Raw genomic sequence first — 403 nt, forward strand, 5'->3', positions numbered from 1 at the left:
CTTCCATTCTCGTGTCTCCCTAAGTACATATGCACATACAGAACTACTCATGCATTTATTACCATACCTTCGTACGAATGCATCCGTGTCTGTAGTTACTACTTCTATCATTAATTGCTTGCATGTGCATATATACTACCTATACATTTTATATTTGTGCTTGTGTGCACCCACGCATGGCTATATCTGCATGCATGACCATACGTACATGCATGACTATAACGTGCGTGATTTTAAGTGCACAAAAACTATTATATACCCCCCCCCCCCTCCTTATACACACTCACCTTCGTGCCCTGAGGAAGCTCACCTGATAAAAAAGGAGATATGTAGAATGAGAAGAAACAATTAAACATTCGCAAGTGTCAGAGTCGAACAATGTGGGTGTCTGCTTCGTGACGAG

Source organism: Penaeus monodon, chromosome 33 (assembly GCF_015228065.2).
Source record: "Penaeus monodon isolate SGIC_2016 chromosome 33, NSTDA_Pmon_1, whole genome shotgun sequence".
NCBI classification, from domain to species: domain Eukaryota; kingdom Metazoa; phylum Arthropoda; class Malacostraca; order Decapoda; family Penaeidae; genus Penaeus; species Penaeus monodon.